Here is a 16,389-nt window from a genome sequence, read left to right as displayed (position 1 = left end):
AGGAAGTGCAGCAATCAGTCAATACAAGGGCATGTCAGGGCATATAATTTATGACAAGCTGAATCTAAAAAGGTCTTCACTAAGGGCCATTTTATATTACTCCTTTTCTCTCCAAAAACCAAGACTGAAAATACATATAAGCTGAAAGAGCAAAATGAGGACACCATGGTCTGTTAAGAAAAGCTGATGATAAACAGCCTCTGTCTCCAAACTCAGATTCTCAAAGCACACTGCGTGAAGAGTTAAGTTAAGAAGCTTATGGCTAGCTACCTCCCAACACTCCAAACAAAAAATACACTCTTAAAATACAGGCACGGAGCCAAACGCTTTGATTCATCAAGTTAAATATACACTTTACATCTGCAGTCGTGGAGAACATCTTTTCTGCCCACACATGGCGAGTTCTGGAGAGATTTCATACTACTGCAGACTGTGTTCTATCCTCTGCAGTGGATTTAATAGAATAAGATTTTTTTTTTATTCAGCTTCCTTCAAACTTGTGTAAAGACTGGTATGTAGGTAAGATTACTGTCAGATATCTCCATTGAGCATTTCCTTTGGGAATGCTGTATAATTCCTGTTTCCTTTGGGAATGCTGTATAATACCTGTTTCCTTTGGGAATGCTGCATAATTCCTGTTTCCTTTGGGAATGCTGTATAAATCCTGTTTCCTTTGGGAATGCTGCATAATTCCTGTTACCTTTGGGAATGCTGTATAATTCCTGTTTCTTTTGGGAATGCTGTATAATTCCTGTTTCCTTTGGGAATGCTGTATAATTCCTGTTTCCTTTGGGAATGCTGCATAATTCCTGTTTCCTTTGGGAATGCTGCATAAATCCTGTTTCCTTTGGGAATGCTGCATAATTTCTGTTACCTTTGGGAATGCTGTATAATTCCTGTTTCTTTTGGGACTGCTGTATAATTCCTGTTTCCTTTGGGAATGCTGTATAATTCCTGTTTCCTTTGGGAATGCTGCATAATTCCTGTTTCCTTTGGGAATGCTGCATAATTCCTGTTTCCTTTGGGAATGCTGTATAATTCCTGTTTCCTTTGGGAATGCTGCATAATTCCTGTTTCCTTTGGGAATGCTGTATAATTCCTGTTTCCTTTGGGAATGCTGCATAATTCCTGTTTCCTTTGGGAATGCTGCATAATTCCTGTTTCCTTTGGGAATGCTGCATAATTCCACAAGCCTCAGATCCACAAGCCTCAGATCACCATGAGCAATGCCAAGCATTAGCTGGAGTGGTGTAAAGCTCGCCACCATTGGACTCTGGAGAGGTGGAAATGTGTTCTCTGGAGTGATGAATCACGCTTCACCATCTGGCAGTCCGATGGAAAAATCTGGGTTTGGCAGATGTGAGGAGAATGCTACCTGCCCGAAATGCATAGTGCCCACTGTAAAGTTTGGTGGAAGAGGAATAATGGTTGTTTTCATGGTTCGGGCCCCATAGTTCCAGTGAAAGGTAAATCCTAACGCTACAGCATACAGTGACATTCTAGATTATTCTCTGCTTCCAACTTTGTGGCAACAGTTTGGGGAACACCCTTTCCTGCTTCAACATGACAATGCCCTTGTGCGAAATGCGAGGTACATACAGAAATGGTTTGTCAAGATCGGTGTGGAAGAACTTGACTGGGCCTGCACAGAGCCATGACCTCAAACCCATCGAACACCTTTGGTATGAATTGGAACGACGACTGCGAGCCAGGCCTAATCGCCCAACATCAGTGCCCCTACCTCACTAATATTCTTGTGGCTGAATGGAACCAAATCCCCATAGCAATGTTCCAACATCTAGTGGAAAGCCTTCCCAGGAGAGTGGAGGCTGTTTTATTGCAGCAAAGGGGGGACCAACGCCATATTAATGCCCATGATATTGGAATGAGATGTTCGATGAGCAGGTGTCCACACACATTTGGTCATTTAGTGTATATGTGCTGTGTATAGCTAGTTTGACTGTGTATTATAGGTACAGTACAAATGTTTTGATTGATCAATTGATTGGATGTCATTCATGCTCGCAGTTGACTAAACTGAATTAACAGTTCTTCAAACATAAACATGCTAGATACAATTAGAGTCTACATACAACAAGAGTCTTGTCTTATCATTTCATTTTGCAGGATTCTTTTTCAAAATAGACTTTGGTCTCAATGGATCTGTCTGGTAAAATTAAGGTTCGATGAAAAACGAACTTACTGTAACTTTACTTACTATGAGATTTCAAAAAATGTTATACAGTACCTTCAGAACATATTTATACCCCTTGACATATTCCACATTTTGCTGTGTTACAGCCTGAATACAAAATGGATTAAATCTGGGGGGGGGGGGTGTTTCCTCAGCCATCTACACAGATCTCCGGATTAGATGTGGTCCCATGTGGCTCAGTCGGTAGAGCATGGCGCTTGTATCGCCAAGGTTGTGGGTGCAATTCCCACGGGGGACCAGTAGAAAAATAAATTATGAAAATGTATGTCCTCACTCATGTAAGAGCATCTGCAAATAAAAAATAAAAAGTGTAATAGAACTTTGATGATATCTGGGGAAGGGTATAAAATAATTTCTAGAGTGTTGAAAGTTTCCAAGAGCACAGTGGTCTCCATCATTGGGAAATGTAACAAATATGGAACTATCCAGACTCTGCCTAGAGCTGGCCGTCCAACCAAATTGAGGCAACTGGGCAAGAAGGACGCTGGTCAGGGAGGTGACCAAGAACCCAATGACCACTCTTAAAGAACCAAAGAGTTCCTTGGCTGAGACGGGAGAACCTGCCAGAAAGGCAACAGTCTCTACAGGACTTCACCAATCTGGGCTTCATGGGAGAGTGGCCATATGGAAGCCACACCTGAGAAAAAGGTACATGACAGCACACCTGGAGTTTGCAAAATGGCATGTGAAAGACTCAGAGCATGAAGAAAAATATTCTGTGGTCTGATGAGACAAAAAATGGAAGTCTTTGGCCTGAATGCAAAGTGCTATGTCTGGAGAAAACCAGGCACAGCTCATCACCTGTCTAACACCATCCCTACCGTGAAGCATGGTGGTGGCAGCATCATGATATGGGAATGCTTTTCAGCAGCATGGAGACCGGCAAGGATAGAGGGAACAATGAATGGAGCCAAATACAAGAAAATCCTTATTAAGAACCTGCTTCAGAGTGCAAATGATTTTAATAGTGGCGTAGATTTACATTTCAAAAGGACAATGACCCCAAGCACACAGCCAAAGGAGCGCTGGAATGGCTTCGGGAACAAGAATGTGAAAGTCCTTTAGTGGTCCAACCGAATCCCAGAATTGAATCCCATTACAAATCTGTGGACAGAGTTGAAGATTGCCGATCACCTCCACTCCCTATCTAATTTAACAGAGATAATCTGCAAGGAAGAATGTGAGAAAATCCCCAAATCCAGATGTGCAAAGCTGATACAGACATACCCAACACAACTCAAAGCTGATAAAGACATACCCAACACAACTCAAAGCTGATACAGACATACCCAACACAGCTCAAAGCTGATACAGACATACCCAACACAACTCAAAGCTGATACAGACATACCCAACACAACTCAAAGCTGATACAGACATACCCAACACAGCTCAAAGCTGATACAGACATACCCAACACAGCTCAAAGCTGATACAGACATACCCAACACAGCTCAAAGCTGATACAGACATACCCAACACAACTCAAAGCTGTAATTGCCGCCAAAGGAGCTACTTCAAAGTTTTAACTTGTAAAATGTCAATAATCCTCTTTTCAATTACTTAAAAACCTCAAAACAACTATACATTTTAGAAATGCATATTTAAATATTGAAAGCATTTAATGAAACAACGAAAAGATGTGCAAGATGAAAATAGTGTCCCGTTTACATTGTGCAGTGTATTGACGGACCCTAACAAGCCCCAGAGATAGGCTATTCAATGTCCTATCAACTTTGCCATGGTCGCACAGCAGCCGAGTGAAGCTAATTGGTTAAAGAAGTTGGCTAGCCAAGGCAACTTCAAGACACAAGACCTGGTTAGACCGTTTCAAGACATCCAGAAACAGCATTCTTACATACTGTAGGTATTCCTCTTGTCCAGATGGGATAGGGCAGTGTGCAGTGTGATGGCGATTGTGTCATTCATGGATCTGTTGGGGCGATATGCAAATTGTAGTTGTTCTAGTGTGGGTCAATGTAGCAAGGTCTGTATTTAACTAGAATAAGTACTGTATTGAACATACCCTTGTATAGGGTATTCTATAGGGTATTCTATATGTTATTCTATATGGTATTCTACTGTATATGGTATTCTATATGGTATTTTACTGTATAGAGTATTCTATAGGGTCTTCTATAGGGTTGTATACTACATAGGGTATTCTACATGGTATTCTATAGGGTCTTCTACTGTATAGAGTATTCTATAGGGTCTTCCACTGTATAGGGTATTTTATAGGGTCTTCTTTAGGGTTTTATACTCTGTGGAGTATTCTATCGGGTCTTTACAGGGTCTTCTACTGTATAGAGTATTCTATAGGGTCTTCTATATGGTATTCTACTGTATAGGGTATTCTTTTTTTTTTTTTCTTTTTTTTTAAATTTTTATCCCATTTTCTCCCCAATTTTTCGTGGTATCCAATCGCTAGTAATTACTACCTTGTCTCATCGCTACAACTCCCGTACGGGCTCGGGAGAGACGAAGGTCGAAAGCCATGCGTCCTCCGAAGCACAACCCAACCAGCCGTACTGCTTCTTAACACAGCGCGCCTCCAACCCGGAAGCCAGCCACACCAATGTGTCGGAGGAAACACCGTGTACCCGGCCCCCTTGGTTGGCGCGCACTGCGCCCGGCACGCCACAGGAGTCGCTGGAGCGCGATGAGACAAGGATATCCCTACCGGCCAAACCCTCCCTACCCCGGACGACGCTATGCCAATTGTGCGTCGCCCCACGGACCTCCCGGTCGCGGCCGGCTGCGACAGAGCCTGGGCGCGAACCCAGAGACTCCGGTGGCGCAGTTAGCACTGCGATGCAGTGCCCTAGACCACTGTGCCACCCGGGAGGCCATTGTATAGGGTATTCTATAGGGTCTTCTACTGTATAGGGTCTTCTATAGGGTAAAGGTTATTCTACGGTATAGAGTATTCTATAGGGTCTTTTACTGTATAAGGTCTTCTATAGGGTCTTTACATGGTCTTCTACTGTATAGGGTATTCTATAGGGCCTTCTATACGGTATTCCACTGTATAGGGTATTCTATAGGGTCTTCTATAGGGTCTTCTACTGTATAGAGTATTACTGTATATATATATTCTATAGGGTCTTCCTTATGGTATTATATAGGGTATTCTATATAGTCTTCTATTGGGTATTCTATAGGGTCTTCTGTTGGGTATTCTATAGGATCTTCTATATGGTCTTTTATGTGGTATTCTATAGGGTGTTCTATGGGGTCTTCTAAAGGGTCTTCTGTTGGGTATTCTATAGGGCCTTCTATAGGGTCTTCTATTGGGTATTCTATAGGGTCTTCATTAGGGTCTTTTATAGGGTCTTCTATAGGCTTTTTTATAGGGTATTTTATAGGGTATTATACTGTATAGCGTATTCTATATGGTATTCTACTGTATAGAGTATTCTATAGGATCTTCTATAGGGTCTTTTATAGGGTATTCTATTGGGTATTCTATCGGGTATTCTATAGGGTATTCTATAGGGTATTCTATATGGTCTTATATTGGGTATTCTACAGGGTATTACATAGGGTAATATATAGGGTATTCTATAGGGTATTCTATAGAGCATTATATAGGGTATTCTATAGGGTATTATATAGGGTATACTATGGGGTATTCTATTGGGTATTCTATAGGTATTCTATAGGGTCTTCTATGGGGTATTCTATTGAGGATTCCATAGGGTATTCTATAGGGTCTTCTATAGGGTATTCTATAGGATATTTTATATGGTCTTTTATAGGGTGTTCTATAGGGTATTTCATAGGGCATTCTATAGGGTATTATATATGGTATTATATAGGGTATTCTATTGAGTATTCTATAGGGTATTCTATGGGGTATTCTATTGAGTATTTTATAGGGTATTCTATTGAGTATTCTATAGGGTATTCTATTGGGTATTCTATAGGGTCTTCTATCGGGTATTCTATAGGGTATTCTATAGGATCTTTTATAGGGTATTCTATTGAGTATTCTATTGGGTATTCTATAGGGTATTCTATAAGGTCTTCTATTGGGTATTCTACTGCATAGTGTCCTCTACTGTATAGGGTCATCTTTATGGTTTTCTATAGGGTCTTCTGTATGCCTTCTATATGGTATTCTATGGTGGCTTCTATATGGTATTCCATAGGGTATTCTATATACCTTCTTTATGATTTTCTATAGGGTATTATATAGAGTATTCTACTGTATAGGGTCTTCTACTGTATAGGGTCTTCTGCAAAGTATTCTATACGGTCTTCTGTTGGGTATTCTATAGGATCTTCTATATGGTCTTTCATATGGTATACTATACGGTATTCTATAGGGTCTTCTAAAGGGTCTTCTGTTGTGTATTCTATAGGGTCTTCTGTTGGGTATTCTATAGTATAGTATTCTATAGGGTCTTTTATATGGTTTTCTATAGGGTATTCTATAGGGTCTTCTAAATTGTCTTCTGTTGGGTAGTCTATAGGGTATTCGATAGTGTCTTCTTTAGGGTAGTCTATAGGGTCTTCTATAGGGTCTTCTATAGGGTCTTCTATAGGGTATCCTATATGGTCCTTTATATGGTATTCTATAGTGTCTTCTATAGTGTCTTCTATAGGGTATTCTATAGGGTATTTTATAGGGTCTTCTATGTGGTATTCTATAGGGTCTTCTTTATAGTCTTCTTTAGGGTATTCTATAGGGTATTTTATAGGGTCTTCTATATGGTCTTCTATAGGGTATACTATCGTGTCTTCTAAATAGTCTTCTTTAGGGAATTCTATCGGGTCTTCTTTAGGGTCTTCTACTGTATAGGGTCTTCTGTAAGAAGAACAGTGACTATAATTAGTGACCATTTCTGTAAACTACCTTAGTGACCTTCTATCATTCTTCTAGTACATTGCTATGAGCATTCATAACAACTGATGGCTCCTTATAACAGCCTATGAATGTATTCATACTGCAGTACATTCAGGTGGAGGCCCAAGGTTTATAACTTTAATGAAAGTATTATGAAATATGTCCGTGGACAATAACCAAATGGATAGCTTTTTCACAGGGAAACCTTGGACTGCAAAACCGAAGAAAATAAAAACGTAGGTGAGAAGGTGAGGAAATGTTTTGTTGAAACTTAGTCAGCAAAATTATGTTATTACTCGATCTGGCCTTACTACAAGGACGCTTCTGCTATTCTGGAGAATTCAACAATGACTGCGTCCCAAAAGCCACCCTAATCTCTATATAGTCTTATGGGTCCTGGTCCAAAATATTGCATAATACATGGAACAGGATGGCATTTGGGAGGTAGACAACAGCACAGCAAAGAAACAACACAAAAAAGTATTTGTTATAATTAATTTTCTGTCTTATTTTTCCATGTAAATTGACTGAGAACAAATTCTAACTTCAAGCAATAACCTGGGGAAGTGTTACAGGGGAGAGGAAGGAGATCAATAAGCCAATTGGAAGCTAGGGAATTTAGCAAGGTTAACACCCCATCGATAAGTGCCTTTGGATCTTTAGTGACCACAGGAGACCTGTTTAACGTCCCACCTGAAAGATGGTACCCTGCACAGGGCAATGTCCCAAATCACTGCCCTGGGACATTGGGATCATTTGTTTATTTTTGACCAGAGGAAAGAGTGCCTCCTACTGGCTCTCCAACACCACTTCCAGCAGCATCTGGTCTCCCATCCAGGGACCAACCAGGACCAACCCTGCTTAGGCTCAGAGGAAGGCCAGCAGTGGGATGCAGGGTGGTGTGCTGTCTTTTTTGTGATTTACTTTTTCCTATTGGCCATCGGTTTTGAACTTCTACCTAGCAACAAACAAGTCAGAAAAAGACAAGGAAGGAATGACACACTGTAACGGCTGTCCTCATCTGAGGAGGAGAAGTTTGAAGGATCGGAGGACCAATGCGCAGCGTGGTAAGTGTCTATAACGTTTATTTTAAAACGTAAACTGAACACTACGAAATACAAAACAATAAATGTGAACATGAACGAAACCGAAACAGTACCATGTGGCAACAAACACTCACACGGAAACAAACACCTACCAACCAAAAGTGAAACCCAGGCTACCTAAGTATGATTCTCAATCAGGGACAACGATTGACAGCTGCTTCTGATTGAGAACCATACCAGGCTGAACTCAAAACCCCAACATAGAAAAACACACATCGACTGCCCACCCCAACTCACGCCCTGACCATACTAAATAAAGACAAAGACAAAAGAACTAGGGTCAGAACGTGACACACACACATCACATCTCCCAATCTGAAACAACCATCTCCCAGGCTGCTCTCTGTTTGCCTCGCTGTTCACCTGTCAGTGTTCACTCCTGCGTCTCAAATGGCACGCTATTCCCTATATAGGGCAACATTTTGACCTGGGCCCAAGAGCTCTGGTCAAAAGTACTGCACTATATAGGGAATAGGGTGCCTTTTGGAACACAGCCATATGTCTGCTTATATATAATTCACTTATCAGGATGTAGACACCAGCAACATTCTCATGCGTCCCGTTCCTGACTGTGTACAAAATGACTTTTGACTAGAGCCCTATAGGGTGCCTGGCTGGCAGGTTGACTGGCTGGCTGACTGGCTGACTGGCTGGCTGTCTGGCAGGTTGACTGGCTGGCTGACTGGCTGGCTCGGCTGACTGGCAGGTTGACTGGCTGGCTGACTGGCTGACTGGCTTGCTAACTGGCTCGGCTGACTGACTGACTGACTGGCTGACTGGCTGGCTCGGCTGGCTGGCTGGCTGGCTGGCTGGCTGACTGGCTGACTGACTGGCTTGCTGACTGGCTCGGCTGACTGACTGACTGGCTCGGCTGGCTGGCTGGCTCAGCTGGCTGACTGACTGACTAACTGATTGGCTGGTTGACTGTTGCTGATAACGCCCTCTGCAGACTTCATTTGCCTGTTAACATATGGGTTTCCATTTAAGTTTCACAGTTTACTGGCACATGTCCACATTCTATTTAAAAGCATATAATACCAGTGAAAACAATTTGACATGATTATACCACTAATATTGAGAAATATGGACAGGAATCTAATGGATAGACTCAGGATAGAGTCATTACCATGGATAGATTCAGGATAGATTCAGCACCATGGATAGATTCAGCACCATGGATAGATTCAGCTCTATGGATATACTCAGGATAGATTCAGGATAGATTCAGCTCCATGTATAGATTCAGCACCATGGATAGATTCAGGATAGATTCAGGATAGATTCAGGATAGATTCAGCTCCATGGATAGATTCAGGATAGATTCAGGATAGATTCAGGATAGATTCAGGATAGATTCAGCTCCATGGATAGATTCAGGATAGATTCAGCACCATGGATAGATTCAGGATAGATTCAGCTCCATGTATAGATTCAGCACCATGGATAGATTCAGGATAGATTCAGCTCCATGGATAGATTCAGCTCCATGGATAGATTCAGGATAGATTCAGCTCCATGTATAGATTCAGCTCCATGGATAGATTCAGCTCCATGGATAGATTCAGGATAGATTCAGCTCCATGGATAGATTCAGCTCCATGGATAGATTCAGGATAGATTCAGCTCCATGGATAGATTCAGCTCTATGGATAGATTCAGGATAGATTCAGCTCCATGGATAGATTCAGCTCCATGGATAGATTCAGGATAGATTCAGCTCCATGGATAGATTCAGCACCATGGATAGATTCAGGATAGATTCAGCTCCATGTATAGATTCAGCACCATGGATAGATTCAGGATAGATTCAGCTCCATGTATAGATTCAGCACCATGGATAGATTCAGGATAGATTCAGCTCCATGGATAGATTCAGCTCCATGGATAGATTCAGCTCCATGGATAGATTCAGCTCCATGGATAGATTCAGCTCCATGGATAGATTCAGCTCCATGGATAGATTCAGGATAGATTCAGCTCCATGTATAGATTCAGCACCATGGATAGTTTCAGGATAGATTCAGCTCCATGGATAGATTCAGCTCCATGGATAGATTCAGGATAGATTCAGCTCCATGGATAGATTCAGCACCATGGATAGATTCAGGATAGATTCAGCTCCATGTATAGATTCAGCACCATGGATAGATTCAGGATAGATTCAGCTCCATGTATAGATTCAGCACCATGGATAGATTCAGGATAGATTCAGCTCCATGTATAGATTCAGCACCATGGATAGATTCAGCTCCATGGATAGATTCAGCACCATGGATAGATTCAGCTCCATGGATAGATTCAGCACCATGGATAGATTCAGCACCATGGATAGATTCAGCTCCATGGATAGATTCAGCACCATGGATAGATTCAGCTCCATGGATAGATTCAGGATAGATTCAGCTCCATGGATAGATTCAGGATAGATTCAGCTCCATGGATAGATTCAGCTCCATGGATAGATTCAGCTCCATGGATAGATTCAGGATAGAGTCATTACCATGGATAGATTCAGGATAGATTCAGCTCCATGGATAGATTCAGGATAGAGTCATTACCATGGATAGATTCAGGATAGATTCAGCTCCATGGATAGATTCAGCTCCATGGATAGATTCAGCTCTATGGATAGATTCAGCTCCATGGATAGATTCAGGATAGAGTCATTACCATGGATAGATTCAGCTCTATGGATAGATTCAGCTCCATGGATAGATTCAGGATAGAGTCATTACCATGGATAGATTCAGGATAGATTCAGCTCCATGGATAGATTCAGGATAGATTCAGCTCCATGGATAGATTCAGGATAGATTCAGCTCCATGTATAGATTCAGCTCCATGGATAGATTCAGGATAGATTCAGCTCCATGGATAGATTCAGCTCCATGGATAGATTCAGCTCTATGGATAGATTCAGGATAGATTCAGCTCCATGGATAGATTCAGCTCCATGGATAGATTCAGCTCCATGGATAGATTCAGGATAGATTCAGCTCCATGGATAGATTCAGCTCCATGGATAGATTCAGGATAGATTCAGCTCCATGGATAGATTCAGCTCCATGGATAGATTCAGGATAGATTCAGGATAGATTCAGCTCCATGGATAGATTCAGCTCCATGGATAGATTCAGCTCTATGGATATACTCAGGATAGATTCAGGATAGATTCAGCTCCATGTATAGATTCAGCACCATGGATAGATTCAGGATAGATTCAGCTCCATGGATAGATTCAGCTCCATGGATAGATTCAGCTCCATGGATAGATTCAGGATAGATTCATCACCATGGATAGATTCAGGATAGATTCAGCTCCATGTATAGATTCAGGATAGATTCAGGATAGATTCAGGATAGATTCAGCTCCATGGATAGATTCAGGATAGATTCAGGATAGATTCAGGATAGATTCAGGATAGATTCAGCTCCATGGATAGATTCAGCTCCATGTATATATTCAGGATAGATTCAGGATAGATTCAGGATAGATTCAGGATAGATTCAGGATAGATTCAGCTCCATGGATAGATTCAGGATAGATTCAGCTCCATGGATAGATTCAGGATAGATTCAGCTCCATGGATAGATTCAGCTCCATGGATAGATTCAGCTCCATGGATAGATTCAGCTCCATGGATAGATTCAGGATAGAGTCATTACCATGGATAGATTCAGGATAGATTCATTACCATGGATAGATTCAGGATAGAGTCATTACCATGGATAGATTCAGGATAGATTCAGCTCCATGGATAGATTCAGCTCCATGGATAGATTCAGCTCCATGGATAGATTCAGGATAGATTCATCACCATGGATAGATTCAGGACAGATTCAGCTCCATGGATAGATTCAGGATAGATTCAGCTCCATGGATAGATTCAGCTCCATGGATAGATTCAGGATAGATTCAGCTCTATGGATAGATTCAGCACCATGGATAGATTCAGGATAGATTCAGCTCTATGGATAGATTCAGCACCATGGATAGATTCAGGATAGATTCAGCTCTATGGATAGATTCAGCACCATGGATAGATTCAGGATAGATTCAGCTCCATGGATAGATTCAGCTCCATGGATAGATTCAGGATAGATTCAGGATAGATTCAGCTCCATGTATAGATTCAGCACCATGGATAGATTCAGGATAGAGTCATTACCATGGATAGATTCAGGATAGGTTCAGCTCCATGGATAGATTCAGGATAGATTCAGCTCCATGGATAGAATCAGGATAGATTCAGCTCCATGGATAGATTCAGCTCCATGGATAGATTCAGGATAGAGTCATTACCATGGATAGATTCAGGATAGATTCAGCTCCATGGATAGATTCAGCTCCATGGATAGATTCAGGATAGATTCAGCTCCATGGATAGATTCAGGATAGATTCAGCTCCATGGATAGATTCAGCACCATGGATAGATTCAGGATAGATTCAGCTCCATGGATAGATTCAGCTCCATGGATAGATTCAGGATAGATTCAGCTCCATGGATAGATTCAGCTCCATGGATAGATTCAGGATAGATTCAGCTCCATGGATAGATTCAGCTCCATGGATAGATTCAGGATAGATTCAGCTCCATGGATAGATTCAGGATAGATTCAGCTCCATGGATAGATTCAGCTCCATGGATAGATTCAGGATAGATTCAGCTCCATGGATAGATTCAGCTCCATGGATAGATTCAGGATAGATTCAGCTCCATGGATAGATTCAGCTCTATGGATAGATTCAGCACCATGGATAGATTCAGGATAGATTCAGGATAGATTCAGCTCCATGGATAGATTCAGCTCCATGGATAGATTCAGGATAGATTCAGGATAGATTCAGCTCCATGGATAGATTCAGGATAGATTCAGGATAGATTCAGCTCCATGGATAGATTCAGGATAGATTCAGGATAGATTCAGCTCCATGGATAGATTCAGCTCCATGGATAGATTCAGGATAGATTCAGCTCCATGGATAGATTCAGCTCCATGGATAGATTCAGCTCCATGGATAGATTCAGCTCCATGGATAGATTCAGCTCCATGGATAGATTCAGGATAGATGCAGGATAGATTCAGGATAGATTCAGCTCCATGGATAGATTCAGCTCCATGGATAGATTCAGGATAGATGCAGGATAGATTCAGCTCCATGGATAGATTCAGCTCCATGGATAGATTCAGGATAGATGCAGGATAGATTCAGGATAGATTCAGCTCCATGGATAGATTCAGCTCCATGGATAGATTCAGGATAGATGCAGGATAGATTCAGCTCCATGGATAGATTCAGCTCCATGGATAGATTCAGCTCCATGGATAGATTCAGCTCCATGGATAGATTCAGGATAGATGCAGGATAGATTCAGCTCCATGGTTTATTCAGTTTAGATGGAGATTAGCTTCATTAACTCTGCCGAGAAGTCGCATGTAGCCTGCACATGAAGTCATGCAAGTAAGTGATGTTTTCTTTTTTTTATTAAGACTTTACATTGAGTCGCTATTTAAGCTACACAAGGTAGTCTGCTAGCGCTATGATGACTGATGATGACGTTATGATGACTGATGATGACGTTATGATGACTGATGATGACGTTATGATGACTGATGATGACGTTATGATGACTGATGATGACTGATGATGACGTTATGATGACTGATGATGACGTTATGATGACTGATGATGACTGATGATGACTGATGATGACTGATGATGACGTTATGATGACTGATGAAGACGTTATGATGACTGATGATGACTGATGATGACTGATGATGACGTTATGATGACGTTATGATGACTGATGATGACGTTATGATGACTGATGATGACTGATGATGACGTTATGATGACTGATGATGACATTATGATGACTGATGATGACTGATGATGACGTTATGATGACTGATGATGACTGATGATGACTGATGATGACGTTATGATGACGTTATGATGACTGATGATGACTGATGATGACTGATGATGACTGATGATGACGTTATGATGACTGATGATGACATTATGATGACTGATGATGACGTTATGATGACTGATGATGACGTTATGATGACTGATGATGACTGATGATGACGTTATGATGACTGATGATGACTGATGATGACTGATGATGACTTTATGATGACTGATGATGATGTTGTGATGACGTTATGATGACTGATGATGACGTTATGATGACTGATGATAACTGATGATGACTGATGATGACTGATGATGACTGATGATGACGTTATGATGACTGATGATGACTGATGATGACGTTGTGATGACTGATGATGACTGATGATGACGTTATGATGACTGATGATGACGTTGTGATGACATTATGATGACTGATGATGACGTTGTGATGACGTTATGATGATGTTATGATGACTGATGATGACGTTATGATGACTGATGATGACGTTATGATGACGCTATGATGACTGATGATGGCATTATGATGACTGATGATGATGTTATGATGACTGATGATGACTGATGATGACTGATGAATGACGTTATGATGACTGATGATGACTGATGATGACGTTATGATGACTGATGTTGACGTTATGATGACTGATGATGACATTGTGATGACTGATGATGACGTTACGATGACTGATGATGACATTGTGATGACTGATGATGACGTTATGATGACTGATGATGACGTTATGATGACGTTATGATGACTGATGATGACGTTATGATGACTGATGATGACGTTATGATGACTGATGATGACGTTATGATGACTTATGGTGACGTTATGATGACGTTATGATGACGTTATGATGACTGATGATGACTGATGGTGACGTTATGATGACTGATGATGACGTTGTGATGACTGATGATGACGTTGTGATGACTGATGAATGACGTTATGATGACTGATGATGACGTTATGATGACTGATGATGACGTTATGATAACTGATGATGACGTTATGATGACTGATGATGACGTTATGATGACGTTGTGATGACTGATGATGACGTTATGATGACTGATGATGACGTTGTGATGACTGATGATGACGTTATGATGACGTTATGATGACTGATGATGACGTTATGATGACTGATGAATGACGTTATGATGACGTTATGATGACTGATGAATAACGTTATGATGACTGATGATGACGTTATGATGACTGATGATGACGTTATGATGACTGATGATGACGTTATGATGACTGATGATGACGTTGTGATGACTGACGATGACGTTATGATGACTGATGATGACATTATGATGACTGATGATGACTGATGATGACGTTATGATGACTGATGATGACTGATGATGACGTTATGATGACTGATGATGACTGATGATGACTGATGATGACTGATGATGACGTTATGATGACTGATGATGACTGATGATGACTGATGATGACGTTATGATGACTGATGATGACTGATGATGACTGATGATGACTGATGATGACTGATGATGACGTTTTGATGACTGATGATGACTGATGATGACTGATGATGACTGATGATGACGTTATGATGACTGATGATGACGTTGTGATGACTGACGATGACGTTATGATGACGTTATGATGACGTTATGATGACTTATGATGACGTTGTGATGACTGATGATGACATTATGATGACGTTATGATGACTGATGAATGAAGCCACAGAGGTGATATGTCCAGTTGTATGTATATTTTGTATTTTTGCATTAGTGCTGCGTATTATTATGTAGTACTATTATTATATTATGGCTATTGGTCCACGGGACACGTTGATATTTTTCTCAAATACCAGTCACCGTAGTAGGGACAGGGACGAGCAATAAAACATTTAATAAAGACTGGATTCAAGGATTAATGGACAGAGCAGAAAAACTGAATAGAGATTCTATATCAGACAAGACAACATCAGTCACGCTGCTTCTCTCTCAGCCACACACACACACAGACACAGACACACACATACACACAGACACACACACACAGACACAGACACACACATACACACAGACACACACATACACACACACACAGACACACACACACACACACACACACACACACACACACACACACAGACACACACAGACACACACAGACACACACACAAACACACACACACACAGACACACACAGACACACACAGACACACACAGACACACACAGACACACACACACACAGACACACACACAAACACACA

General features: G+C 41.1%; 1 non-coding gene across 1 annotated transcript; it reads left to right on the top strand.

The window, feature by feature from the left end:
- The first annotated feature begins 2,378 nt into the window (after positions 1 to 2,378).
- On the top strand, positions 2,379 to 2,454 carry trnat-ugu (transfer RNA threonine (anticodon UGU)). The gene has a single exon. It is a non-coding gene; the product is annotated as a tRNA-Thr (tRNA).
- The last annotated feature ends 13,935 nt before the right edge of the window (positions 2,455 to 16,389 follow it).

This window comes from Salvelinus fontinalis, unplaced genomic scaffold (genome assembly GCF_029448725.1).
Source record: "Salvelinus fontinalis isolate EN_2023a unplaced genomic scaffold, ASM2944872v1 scaffold_0009, whole genome shotgun sequence".
NCBI classification, from domain to species: Eukaryota; Metazoa; Chordata; class Actinopteri; order Salmoniformes; family Salmonidae; genus Salvelinus; species Salvelinus fontinalis.
Note: the sequence above shows the minus strand (reverse complement) of the source record. Positions and strands in the feature narration are given on the sequence as shown.